This window comes from Dipodomys ordii, unplaced genomic scaffold (assembly GCF_000151885.1).
Source record: "Dipodomys ordii isolate 6190 unplaced genomic scaffold, Dord_2.0 Scaffold94, whole genome shotgun sequence".
Taxonomy (NCBI): domain Eukaryota; kingdom Metazoa; phylum Chordata; class Mammalia; order Rodentia; family Heteromyidae; genus Dipodomys; species Dipodomys ordii.
In genome coordinates this window covers 348686-362638 of record NW_012267310.1, presented here as the reverse complement: position 1 = coordinate 362638, position 13953 = coordinate 348686, and positions in this window count along the sequence as shown.

Below are 13953 nucleotides of genomic sequence, written 5' to 3'. Positions count from 1 at the left end.
CACCAGTTTTGGAGTGGAAAGAGCACTTGATAGTCTGATAACATTTCTGTTCCTCTCTAAAGGAACATTTCCAGAAGCAGACATTGGTGAATTCCGGCTGGACAATGGGAGTTGAGGAGTTTAGCTAGGCCTGAACTTCAGGAATTTAACCATGTTGTCCAATTAGTGGAGCGATACTGGACACGACTTGCTGCTATAGTTATATAACTTGTCTTTTGAGGAGCATCCAAATCCTGGCCAGGTGAGGGGATCAGGGAACATCTATGACTGTCATGGCTGACCTTCCACCTTCTAACCTGGCAGAATGGGCTTTCCCATTGACACTTCAGGAACAGTCTCATTTCTAAGCTAATGAGGCCTCATGAGAACACAGCGGGGAGCTGAGGGTCAGCATAGACCAGCAGTGTCAATGAGGACACTGAACAATATGGAACTAAAATGCTACTCACTGGCCAATAAATGGTCTCTTCTTTTTGGTCAGTTGTGGGGCCTGAACTCTGGGCCTGGGTACTGTCCTTAGCTCTTTAGCTCAAGGCTAGCGCTCTACCACTTGAGCCACAGCGCCAGTTCCAGTTTTCTGGTGGTTTATTGGAGATAAGAGTCCCGTGGACTATCCTGCTTGGGCTGGCTTTGAACAGTGAGCCTCAGATCTCAGCCTCCTGAGTAGCTAGGATTACAGGTGTGAGCCACCAGCACCCAGCTAAGTCTCTCTTATTCAATAAGAATAATAACAAGAAGTGAGTGTTAAGAGGAACAAAGTAGGATTTGAAAGCAAGAGAGTTAATCAAGAAGTAATGAATTTAATATGCTACAATATAACTTCAATAAGAATTAGCAAGAATATAATGATAATAGTGCCTCAAAGTGAATAAAGCTAATGACAAGAATGCCTAGCACTTATTTACCACTTACCATGTTCCAGAGACTGTTAGGTGCTTTCATGAATGTTGTTATATTGAATTATCCTCACAGTTTTATGAGGTAGCTAACCCATACCTCCCCTTTGTAAATGAGAACTGAAATGCAAAGACTTCAACATGCCCAAGTTCCTGTAGCTACAACACAGCTGAAATTTGAATCAAGGTCTGTGTGATTCCAAAGTCCAAGCTAGTTAACATTATATTCTACTGGCATGAACTTCCTCAGTGGGAGAGTACAATGTTCCAGGAGACTAGCTGAAGTTTCATCCGTTGGACTTTTGAATGTGAGCAAAAGATAAGTACACATGTCATCAGAAGTGGTCTCTAATGGCTCAGGGATGGTTTAAAAATCCGATCTGGAATTTTCATGGTTGAACATTAAGGTCTCCTCATGAAAACAGCATTAGCTCTATTATGGCAGCTCCTTGAGATTCACAGTTCCCACACACAATTTTCTTATCAGATCCTTACTGGATCTTTGGGAGGGAGACAGGTAGGCCATGGGTTTGTCCTGCCCCTTCTTACAGATGTGATTGGCCTTTCCATACAAAATAAGGCATAACCAAGTTACTTATCATCAAAAATATGTGGGAGGAAGGAGAAATGTGATTCCAAAGAAGTTGCTTATTTCAATCCTGAGCTGTTCATAGCAGTTTATAATTTATTTCCATAACAGTGTGATTGCTTCCTTTTCAACAAGACTTTGACTCACTCAGAGGAATGTATTCCATTACATGTCTGCTGGCTTCAGGCTTTATGTAGAGCCAGTGGGTTGCCATGACGACAGGGTCTAACAAAAATACAAACTGTGAACTCTTTCAATACTGGTCACTGACTTGTTTCTAGCAGCCCACCTTAGAGCTGCGGCAGCTGGGAGCTAATGGTACTTCTGAGGTAGTATATATTTATGTCTTCATCCATTCAGGGAGTTCCTCTTTTGGATTGAAAATGTTAAGAAAAGTGCTTTTGGTTCACAGGACACTCAGACATTAGTTTTATGTTTGTTGTATGGATAAAATGGATAAAAAGTTTTTAGAAAGCAGTAAAAGAAGTATCTTTCGCTTTATCATTCCCTCCCCTAAACACTTACATTTCTAATATGAAATAAAATGCCGCTCTGGTTTAAGCAAATAGAGAGGTAATACACCAAACTTTACGAATGGCTTCCCCCAGTCCAAATCATAAAGCCTACTTTTTATGGCTAAAGGGAAGTTGGAAGAAAGGATGACAGGGAAGGATAACTTGAGATATTTCTTCTAAAGGGTGGTGAATCTGTTTTTCCTCCCTCAATATCCACTCCAAAAAATTTTTCCCATAGCAACCTCTGCTTGAGTAAATACCCTCTCATCAAACTTCAATCAGGTAATCCAGGTGCAGTGACCCCTCCCTTCCCCCTCCCCCCCCCCAGTTCCAGGGATGGACATGTGATGCAGGCCTGTCCAGAGTATTGGATCACAGTGGCTGTAGAGATTGATTAAAAAATCAGTACATAATGGAAGCCATGTCAATCTCGGTCAGTAAGACACAATTCCATGATTTTTTTTGTGTGCTCTTAAATAAGATGGAAGAAGATTTTGCTGAGATTGCTAAGCAGCTGTGTGAAAACCTTGGCCTAGCTGCTCCAGCCATCTTGTTACCACAGAGAGAGAGAGTGAACTCAGGAGTGAAGTTTACTTGGAGGAAAAAACAGAAGACAAGTGGAAAGAACAAAACAAATTTCTGATAATAATGTTAAAGACCCTAGATCTAGCTTTGTCTGAAGTCTGTCTCTGAACTTTTCAAGTTCTTTTTCTCCTTAATTTTTGTTTAGCTAGATTTATTGGCACCCAAAATAGTTGCATATATACTTATATGATATAGATTAGTAATATAAATGGTTACAAGATTATTCATAATATATTATTTTAAATACATTTAATAATTAAATCTAATTTGAAGAGTAGAAGAGATCTTCAGGGATTCTTTTTCAATGAATAATTTATATATCTAATAATCTATGAGTTTCCCTTGCAAACAAGCCCTTGTGGGGTGGGTGCTTGTTTGTTTAAATATTTTAGGGATTTACAATTATAATCTTATTGATTTTAATTTGTTCTCCAGAGAAACAGTTTTATCAGAAAGTATCCATTATGCTTCCTGTATTAACTAATACACATCTATGGGATTTTGTTGTAGAAGGCTCATACAGCCTGATAAATAAGTGCACACACTAACATTCTAATAGTGGCTAACCCTGAACTTTCAGAAGAAAAAACCTGAAAACACTCTATCTTTTGTTTTTGGTCCGGTCATGGGGCCTGAACTCTGGGCCTGGGCTCTGTTCCTCAGCTCTTCAGCTCAAGGCTAGCGCTCTACCACTTGAGCCACAGCGCCACTTCCGGCTTTTTTCTTTTTGCTTATGTGGAGCTGAGGAATTGAACCCAGGGCCTCTGGTATGCAAGGCATACGCTCTACCACTGAGCCACCTTCCCAGCCCCCACTCTTTTTTCTCAGTATTTAGCTTCAAGTTTTCATTACATTTAATAAAGATTTTTGCTCTATAAGTCATTGCACAGGCTTAAAACAAGGTATAAAACACTTGAAAACCTGGACAAAATTTTATCCTTATGATTTTATGACTATTGTGTTTCTTCAAACATTTCTAGGTACTTTACAACTTTTCCTGTTCATTGCCATCTTACGGAGCAAATATGCTTACTTAAGTAGATTCTCTGGAGTATTAATAAAATGTTAAATGTGACGTTATGACAGGGAGTTTCAATCATGGCTGCCAATTAGGCTCACCTGGGAACTTGTCAAAACTTCCCAGTCATGGCCTACCCTAGGCCAATTCAATCAGAATATTTTGTAGTGTGATAGCCTAACATTGGTATCCATTATTGAAAGTATTTACTAAAATCTATTATTTGATTTAAGAAGGAGTGATTTTGCTTTCCCCCAATACACATACAGGTATATGTATATGTTACAAAATAAATGATAGACATTTGAACAGATCACAAAATCTTGGGTGTACTGAAGTGCCTTTCGCTAAACCTGAACCCCCAAACTTTCTTTTCTTTAAAAAAGATATAGCTAGAGCTGGGCACTAGTGGCTTGTGCCTATAATCCTAGCTACTCAGGAGGCTGAGATCTGAGGATCATGGTTTGAAGCCAGCCCAGGCAGGAAAGTCCATGAGACTCTTATCTCCAATTAACCACCAGAAAGCCAGAAGTAGAGCTGTAGCTCAAAGTGGTAGAGTGCTAGCCTTGAGCAAAAGAGCTCAGGGACAGTGCCCAGGCATGAATTCAAACCCCACAACTAACAACAACAAAATGGCTGGGTGCAGGTAGCTCATGCCTGTAATACTTGCTACTCAGGAGGCTGATATCTGAGGACCATGGTTTGAAGCCAGTCAGGACAGGAAAGTCTGATCACAGTTTGAGTCCAGTCTGGGCAGGAAAGTCCTGTGAAACACTTATCTCCAATTAACCACTTAAAGAGCCAGGAGTGAGCTGTTGCTCAACTGGTAGTGTATTCCCCTTGAACCAAGAGCTCTGAGACAGAGACCAGGGTAACTAGATCAATGTGTGAGGTGCATGCGTGCATGCATGCGTGTGTGTGTGTGTGTGTGTGTGTGTATGTGTGTGTGTGTGTATGTGTGTATTTGAGGTGCTGGGGATGGATCACAAGGCATTTCACAGGCTAGGCAAGTGCTTTACTGCTGATGCCAGAATTTCCATTCAAGTAATATATAAGAGACTGGCTGTCATGTGTTAGAACATCATTCTTTCTTTAAGGTGAATTATCTCCATATTTCCATTACTATCCTTGAAAATTACTATTGTATGTCTTTATATATTTCTTCAGTTGTTTGTTAACTTTCTTCAATGGGAGTGCTTAACTTTTCTGACTTGGGGAAAACTTAACGAAAAACCTACTGCTTATATTTAGGAAAAAGATGATTAACTTACATAATAGTTATTTTTTCTCAGTCTTAAATAATATATAAAACCTAAAAAGATCCAAAGAGCTTTTAGTAAGATCTTGAGATGAAAGTGGCAAGATGAAACCAACCATATTTTTTCCCTTAATACAAACAAAAGATAATCTCAAAAACTAGCAGAAATTTACCAATAGCAACCATAAAGGAAAAGAAGTATGGCACTGAGTTAAAAATATGAGAAAATGAAAACAATGGTGGCCTAATGGAGGAATGGATAATTTGGGCTCTTATTCTAGACTCAATGCTGATCTAAAATCGATTGTAATGGTTGGTGGATAAGTATGAATACAGTAAAGTAAAAATCATCAAATTGTGTTTTGAATGGGTCCATTATATAGTCTATGCACTATTATCTCAAGAAAATAAGGTATTTGAACAAAGGGGATGAAGTAGCATAGAATTTAATGAAGAGAACAGGGAAGGTTTCACTGAGGAAGTGATATTTGACTTGAACTTTTGAGAATTATAAAGAGAATATATTAAGAGAATAAATATATAAGAATATATATAAGCCAGGCACTGGTGGCTCATGCCTGTAATCCTAGTTAATCAGAAGGCTGAGATCTGAGGATCATGGTTCAAAGCCAGCCCAAGCAGGAAAGGCTGTGAGACTCTATCTGCAATAAACCACTTAGAAAACTGGAAGTGGCACTGTGGCTCAAGTGGTAGAGTGCTAGCCTTGAGCTAAAGAGCTGAGGGATAGAGCCCAGGCTCAGAGTTCAAGTCCCATGACCGACAAAAAAAGAATATATATATATGTATATATATATATATATATATATATATATGAATATATACATTGAGAAATAAATTGAGCTAGGTGTGTAGCCCTAGCTACTCAGGAGGCTGAGATCTAGAGGATTGTCGTTTGAGGGTAGACCAGGTAGAAAGTCCATGAGACTGTATGAAAAAAAGCCAGACTAGAGGCAGAGCTCAAGTGGTAGAGTGCAAGCCAGGCAAGCAAACTCTGCCTTCAAATCCTGGTACGATTAAAAAAAAATCATAGAAAATAATGAATAAAAACTAGGCACAAATCAGATGTGATATAGAGATGATTCCTAAACAGAACTGGGCCTTCTCTATCCAGAAAGAAAAGGACAGTGAGAAGTAGGGGCAGTATACAGAATGCTGGAATGACTGGTCTGTTCATCAGCTTTTTGTTTCTGTGACAAAAGCAAATCACAGGTGAAAGTATCTACTTTGGCTCCTGATTTATAGGCTTTCCTTCACTGTCACTTGGCTTGTTGCCTCAGTGAGCTGCTCACCTCATGGCTGCCAAAAAGCAAAACCAAAAGCAAATACCCCAGGAAATGGATAGGATCCCAACATCCTCTTCAAGGGCACATATCCCATAATCTAACATTCCATCAGGCCCTACCTCCTAAAGGCAATGCCACTTCTTAATAGTGCCATAGTCTGGGGACCAAACCTTCAGCACATGGGACTTTGTGAACCATTCAAGATATAAACTAGAATACTTTGCTATTGAATTTTGAATTGACTAATGTAAAAATGAAAGTATTTGACTGTGTCAGTATGGATAAGGCAGTTCCCTCATTTCTCACCAAACATCCTGGTATATGCTCCTTATATTTTGGGGTACCATCTGTGCAATTAGCAGATGGAGAAGGGTGGAGTGACTATACAGAGGAACCCTTAGGAAATACAGCTGGGCCACATGTACTCTGGTGAGATCAGCGACATGCATCACAGCACACTGGTCTTTAAGTTTGGATGTATGTGAGAATGAGATCATGCCCTAGGACTCTGGGGCCTTGTTATTTACAGCTGTAATGTTAATATTGGCAGTATGGGTACTTCATAAAATACGGGTGGAGTAGCCCTTGGCCTCTGTCATATATATAGCCTGGGCTATGATCTGGTATTCTCAATTGAGTACAGGTGAAGACAGATGGAAAGCAAATTCTCCTATGATTTTGGTGCGTTTTCATTAACTTAGCATCTGTTGGAAAATTTGTTCTGAGAATAGCATCAAGGAACTGGTCGGCACAGTGGGCAGTAGCCAGCTAAGGCCTCTGAGAAATGGCTCCTCTGTTGGCCAAGGACTGCTGTGCCAAAATTTTCAAAGCTTATGGGGCTGCCTTGGCAACACTAAGTAAAACAAGCCATGGAAGTTCTTTAAATTTACCACTAGTCACAAGTTACAATCGCACTAAAATCTCGAGCTTTGGAAAATGTGTCCTCTGGCTAATTTGACTTTTCTTGGCTGGGTATGGTGGTGAGATATCTTCTGGGCTGTTAATATCAACTCAAAAAAACCTTTTTGAAAAAATCTTACTCTTGATCTGCCTGTCTTTAAAAATTCTTTCTTTACTATGATCTTCTTTGCTTCTTGCTGTCTTTCCTTTGAAAAGGTTGGCAAGAATTTTGAGATTCTATATACCATGGCATGGGCTAGATAAGCCACTGAAAAATATGTTTTCAAAAAAGAATTCAATTCCTTGAACACTGTGGCTCAAGCCTGTATGCCTAGCTACTTGGGAGAGGCCACAGTTTGAGGCCAGCCAGGGCATACAAGAGAAAAAAACATCTGTGAGACTATATCTCAATTAATGATTGGGTATAGTGGCATGGAACCACAGGAAAGCACAAACAGGAGGATCACAGTCTAAGTGACCAGTACAGTTTTGGTGGTTCTATTCCTCCTGACAACAAATGATCAATGAATGATTGTTTTAAGAACTTCCACAGTTGTTGACTCCCTCCCCGGCCCCAGGCTGAAGAAGAAACCAATATTATTCTAGATAAATTACAGCTAAGTAAACCAGAGCCTTTAACATGCTTGGGTGCTTGTTTCTACTTGTAGTAGTGAAGTCTTTGTTGAGTTCGATTGCTGTGCGGCCAGGAGCTGTTCCAGGCTCATCATACCCCTTGCAGCCATCAGAGCTGCATTGAATAGGGGAAGAAGCCTGGCTCCCCTTTGTGTTTCATTTTGTTAAAGGGGGTTCGAAAGTATTGCAGCTGGTACATGAGTCCTTCAATGATTCCTAATGAAACTGCTCTTTTGGCTTCCATATATTGCGCTCCATTGGAGCTTTCAAGGTAAGAGAATCTGAGTGGCAGACCTCATGCTGAACTCAGGACCACTTATCTTTTGGCTCTTAGACTGCCTCTCCTGCCTGATACTAAAGATTCCCTATGAGTCAGGCTTTTTGTGTCTGGGATTAAGTTCCCTCTCAGGAGATTCTTTAGCCCTCACATATTAAGCATCTGATGGGTTCAACCCCACTTTATTTTGCTTACAAAAGAAGTTTTCTCAGGCTCAAGAAACTTGATGGATTTTTTATCAAAGAATCATGCTGTGGGACCCTAGTTGAATTTGTTCTAATAGGATGCAGGGGACCTCTGAAAGAGATAGAAGATGACAAGAATATATCAGGTGAGCTAGTCTTGAGGGATATGTAGGAGCTTGCTGGAAGATGAAACAGAACTTGCTGTAATCCCTTTCTCAGCTTTTCCAAGTTGACTCTGGTTTTTCTTCTCTGTTTCCATAACTATTGTGTTTATTGCTTCCATTATAGACTGTTGACATTTTTTCTATGCCAGATCTGAGGCTTGAACCTAGGGCCCAGGTGCTGCCTCTGAGCTGTTGTGCTCAAAGCTAGCATTCTACCATTTGAGCCACAGATCCACTTCTGGCTTTTTTTGATGGTTAATTGGAGATAAGAGTGTCACAGACTTACTTGCTTGGGCTGGCTTCAAACCGTAATCCTCAGATCTCAGCCTCCTGAGTAGCTAGGATTACAGGTGGTATGAGCCACCAGTGCCTGGCAATCAGCCATTTTTCTGTACTGATTCTTCTCATTATTTTTGGGTCAGTCCTAGGGCTTGAACATAGCGCTGGTGTGTTGTCGCTGAGCTTTGTTGCTCAAGGCTAATGCTCTACCACTTGAGCTACAGCTCCACTTCTGGCAGTTTTTGTTGATTAATTGGAGATAAGAGTCTCATGGACTTTGCTGCCCAGGCTGGCTTTGAATGGTGATCTTCAGATATCAGCCTCCTGAGTAGCTATGATTACCAGGCATGAGCCATGGGTGCCTGGCTGCACTGACTATTTTTAAAATAGGGTCTTACTTCCTGTCTAGGTTCATGCCTAGGCCAGAGTCTGACTATTTACACTTTCTATGAAGTTAAGATGCCCAAACATTGGCTCTTTACCTCTAGCTGTGAGGTAGATCTCCTAAAGGATCCACCAATGAACCCAGCAAGGTCAGCAGCCAAACTCATTTCCTGCCATTGGAGCCCAGCCATGCTCCTGTTCCCAATACACATCCAAACTTCTATCAAGTGCACAGGGAAGGAAGACTCAATTGGCTGTTGACATCGTCTGGTATGGACCCCTGACTGCACTTCCAAGAAAACCAGGCAAGAAGTTTAGAAGAGTCCTTCAATCATTCTGCTGCTTCTCCTGGCTTTCCACGGAAATCTGCGATGAAGGAATGATTGAGAAGTATTCATGTTCTCACCTCTTAGTAACATCTCGGAGGCATATTTGCCAGGAAACCCAAGAGGAAGAGGTGTGGATGGAGCTGGAACTATTTTTAGGGACTGAGTGCATTCTCAAGGCACTTTGGGAGCTTTCCAGAGACCCTACTCATTAGAACATCTGAAGAACGTGGAGGCCGGCGGGAGTGAAAGGCCCTGCCATCAGCTGGGAGCCTGAGCACTGGCTGCTGAGTCAAGGAAGAGAAGTTGGGGCTCCGAAGCTCGTTTTGAAAGAGCACACTGCAGATCCCGGATCCATTCTTTTGCTGTATTTTCCTTTTTCAAAAACATATTTTTTCCCAGCTAATTTTGGACATTTGGAAGTGGTTCAACCTAGGGAGCTTCGCAGCTGCACTGCTCTCAGAGCACAGGTGTACAAAGCATGATTAAGTGACCCCCCCCCAAATCTGACTGCCTGGGGTATGGTGCTTATTTTTCTAGCCTGATGTGATGAACTCAGGGTGTGGGTACACTGGGCCTCACTCCCCTCCCGCCTCCCCCTCCTAAACTCTGCGTTTGAATTTGCTGTGAAAAAAAAATAGCCACGCAAAGATATTGTTGATGTTGATTTGCTGCTTGGAAAATGAAACACAAAAAACAAAAAAACAAAAACTTCTATCCTTATTACAAATCTGGCCGCCCCCTGACCCCCCCGCCAAAAAAAAGAAAAAAGCAGGAAGAAAGACAAGACAGGCTTTTGGGGAAAAAAAATGTCAGCCCTTTCATTGATCCAAATTCAAGTGTGACTTGGCAGGCAATGCAGGGTAACATGGCCCAGTGTTTTAACTCACACATCATTGCCAGATTAGCTATTGTTTGACTCGAACAATTATTAATGAAATGGGGGGGGGAAGGGTGGCAACTGTGACTCGGGCTGCAATGTCTAGACAAAAGGGTGGGGGTGGGCAGATGACGAACTCAGGGAGAAGACACAGAATTTCCTTCCCCTTGCCTTTCCTCCGACTTCTTTCTGCCGCTGTGACGGGTGGGTCAAGAGATGGAGAAGTGAGAGCTACTGTTTTGGTGAAAATGAAAAATGCAGATCTAGACTATCTGCTGAGACGTTTCTCACTGAAATGTTGAGAAAAGCTGTAATCACACCACTTAGCCTGCACATGCGCACATGCAGACGGACTTTTCTTTTTTTAAAGTGCTACCACCAGGTCAGTCCTACTGAGACAGAGATGTTCGGGGTGACTTGGTGTATGAAGAGATGACTTGGGCTTCGAGAAAGCTTGGGAATATCACAAAGGGGCTTTTTGGGGGTGACTTTGTTTCCTGTTTTTCAAGGAGAGTGTAGTAGCTTATAGGGCTAGACGATAAATAGCTCTCCCAACTTCTGAGATCGGGGGTCAAAATAGCATTCAGTAATTGCAAGTTCTTGGCAGGTAGAGATAGAAAGATGAGGGTTTGGGGCCAGACTAGGCGAAGTTTGCCCGAGACCCTATCTGAAAGACAAACTAAAAGCAAAAGGGCCTGGTGTCACTCAAGTGGTAGAGTATCTGCTCAGCAAACTTAGCAAGCTGAGTCCATTACTTTCACCAGAAAAGTCTCTTGCCAGTTCTTTTTTTTTCCGTTCAAAGAAGCCTGGTTTTCATTGTAACCACTTTCTCATTTTTATTTAGTTTCATCATCTATGTGAGGGTTTAGTTTTCCTTGTTCTGGAGCTTTCTCTAAAAGGTTTCTGTCTCTTTCAAGAACTGCTCCATGCATGCAAACAAAGGTATTTTGTAGGTATTCTTTTGAGAAAATGTATTGTCTTGTGCCATTTAGTGTGTTGTTCCGTAAAGCTCTAGTTCATTCATTTCTATTGCTATGCACTGTTTCCATTGTTAGACTGTACTAGACTATTTTAAACAATGCTGCCATTCTTGTTCTTTTGCCTGATACATATGTGGGCAAATTTCTTTCTTTTTGGGGGGGGGTCTGGTCGTGGGGCCTGGACTCTGTCCCTCAGCTCTTCAGCTCAAGGCTAGTGCCCTACCACCTGAGCCACAGCGCCACTTCCGGCTTTTCTCTTTTTGTTTATGTGGTTTTGAGGAATGGAACCCAGGGCCTCATGCATGCAAGGCAAGCGCTCTACCACTGAGCCACCTTCCCAGCCCCGAAGTCTGCCTCTTATACTAGAAATCATGAGTAAACAATAAAAAATACATTTTGTCCAGGCATCATTGTCTCACAGCTGAAATCCTAACTACTCAGGAGGCTGAGGATCATGGTTTGAAGCCAGCCCAGAAAGGAAGTCCGTGAAACCTTTTAATAAGTTACCAAAAAAAGCTGGAATTGGAGCTGTGGCTCAAGTGGTAGAGCACTAGCCTTGAGCAAAAAGGAGCTCAGGGACAGAGCCCATGCTCTGAGTTCAAGCTGAAGGACAAACAAAAAAAATTGTTTATGACCTGGGAGAAATAGAAGAATTCAACTTATGAGATAATGGAATTTTTTTTCAATTTACACACCTAAATTATAGTTATGGCAATTTACTTGTTCTATATTTTTATGAACATGAAATTGTCAGATGTAATTTTTGTCAATATTGTGAGTATATAATAGGACTTAATTTTTTGTTTTAGTTTGTGTTTCTCTAATCACCAATGAAGTTGAACATTATTTCATACCCTAATTGGGCATACTTCTTATAAAGTGCCTATTCATACCTTCTGCCTATTTTTGAGGAGTTGCCTTTTTCTTTTAAAAAGTTTATATGAAGAAAATTCCTCTTAGTAACTGATAAAACAAGCAGACAGTTATTCACATAGACACGTAACAATAAGCCACAGTACACGTTATAAAATTCAATATCACTGATTCAATATTATAATTACCTTGCTGTTTTGCTGAATCTTGTTAATATTTTTAGTTTTTCAGGTTATTCTTTTTATATTTTACCTCTTCCTTTCTAATTTCTAATTTTCCTTAATCCTGAATAAACAATATGGTTAAATGGTATTGTTTTGTTTAATATGCTGAATACACTAGATACATATTTAATTTTTTTCTTAAAACCATAATTGAGACTGGACTATAATATAGCATATGCACAGTATTTATCACAGCTTAGTGCCAATTTTAATTTTTTGTTTTCTATATTTTCAACCAACTTAAATAGCACTGGAATTTTAGTTTTATACAAAAGTTAGTACATTTACCACCCTTTATTTTCATCTTTGCTAACGTTATAACGTATAAATAAGTTGCATATATTTCAAAAGTATAATTTGATACATTTTAACATATAGATCTACATATGGACTCACATTCATGAAACTATTAGCACAATTAAGATACATCCTCTGTGTTTGCTACCTTTCCCTCCTCCCCCATCTGCTCATAATCACCTCTCTGCTTCTGTTCACTATCTAGTTTGTATTTCTAGATTTTAAAAAATCACTTGCCAGCCCTGGAGCTTGAAATCAGGGCCAGGGCACTGATTATAAGCTTTTTTTGCTCAAAGCTAGTGTTCTATTGCTTGAGCCTGGCTTTTTTTTTTTTTGGTAATTTATTGGAGACAAGAGTCTCACAGACCTTCCTGCCAGAGCTGGCTTCAAACCACAATCCTCAGATCTCAGTCTCCTGTGTAGCTAGGATTATAGGTGTGAGCCACTGTTGCCCAGCTTGTATTTCCTAGAATTTTATATAAGTGGACTCTTTTGTGTCTGGATTCTTTCACTGAGCTGACCAATTATTTTGAGATTTGCCCATGTTTTGTATATCAATATTTTCATCTTTTTAGCTGCTCAGTAATATTCTATAGTTTGTTCATCCATTCACTTGTAATGGGACATTTGGATTGTTTATAGTTTGGGGCTATGACAAATATTACTTTACTAGCCTTTTAACTTTGCTAGCCTTTTTTTTTCTGCTTGTTGTGGGGCTTGAACTTGGGCCTGGATACTGTCCCTCAGCTCTTCAACTCAAGGCAAGCGCTCTACCACTTGAGCCACAGCCCCATTTCTGGTTTTCTGGTGTTTTATTGGAGATAAGAGTGTCATAGACTTTCATGTCCTGGCTGGCTTTAAACAGTGATTCTCAGATCTCAGCCTCCTGAGTAGCTAGGATTATAGGCATGAGCCACCAGTGCCCAGCATTACTTGGATTTTTAAATGACATTATGATTCACCAAGTTATATACACATGCGTGGAGTCCTCTATGTAATTACAGGCGTAAGCCACTGGCACCCAGCTCATGTATTCTTTTTTTTCTTTCTGCTTATGTGGTGCTGAGGAATCAAACCCAGGGCCTCAGGCATGCAAGGCAAGCGCTCTACCACTGAGCCACCTTCCTAGCCCCTCATGTATTCTTTTATGTGGGTAAAGTATCTAGAAATACAATTTCCATGTAGGTCTTTTTTTTTTTTTTGGTTTACGTGTAACTTTATAAGAAGCCACTCGTGGGAGAAAATGAGGGAGGTGGTAACACTGTAACCCCTCTGTACATCACATTAATAATAAAAGGGGAAAAAAGAAACCACCAAACTTTTCCTAAGTTTTTGCACCACACACACACACACACACACACACACACACACACACACACACACACA